This window comes from Tinamus guttatus, unplaced genomic scaffold, assembly GCF_059628265.1.
Source record: "Tinamus guttatus ecotype Peru unplaced genomic scaffold, ASM5962826v1 Tinamus_guttatus_pri_ptg000509l, whole genome shotgun sequence".
Classification (NCBI taxonomy): domain Eukaryota; kingdom Metazoa; phylum Chordata; class Aves; order Tinamiformes; family Tinamidae; genus Tinamus; species Tinamus guttatus.
The window spans coordinates 2,560,504-2,560,796 of NW_028289043.1; positions in this window are offsets into that span (position 1 = coordinate 2,560,504).

The following is a 293-nucleotide window of genomic DNA, read 5'->3' on the forward strand; positions in this document are numbered from 1 at the left end:
GCATGTGCCTGGATTCCAACACAAACCAAGCATTTGGAAACCAAAAGGGTCTTTAGAGAACAAAATCCTAGAAAATGTTTTAAATCCTCTTTGCTGTACGCACACAAACTTAGCTAGATAATGACTTGTTTGTGTGCAAAAAAACCCTAACAAACAGTTGAGACATTTATTATGATGACTACTATCACTGTTATTTTTTATAGAGCAGAGAAACAATAAAATTATCCCAGTTTTCAAGTGGGAAAGCACCAGCATATAAACAGTAGCTGGATGAATTAACATATGTATCAGTT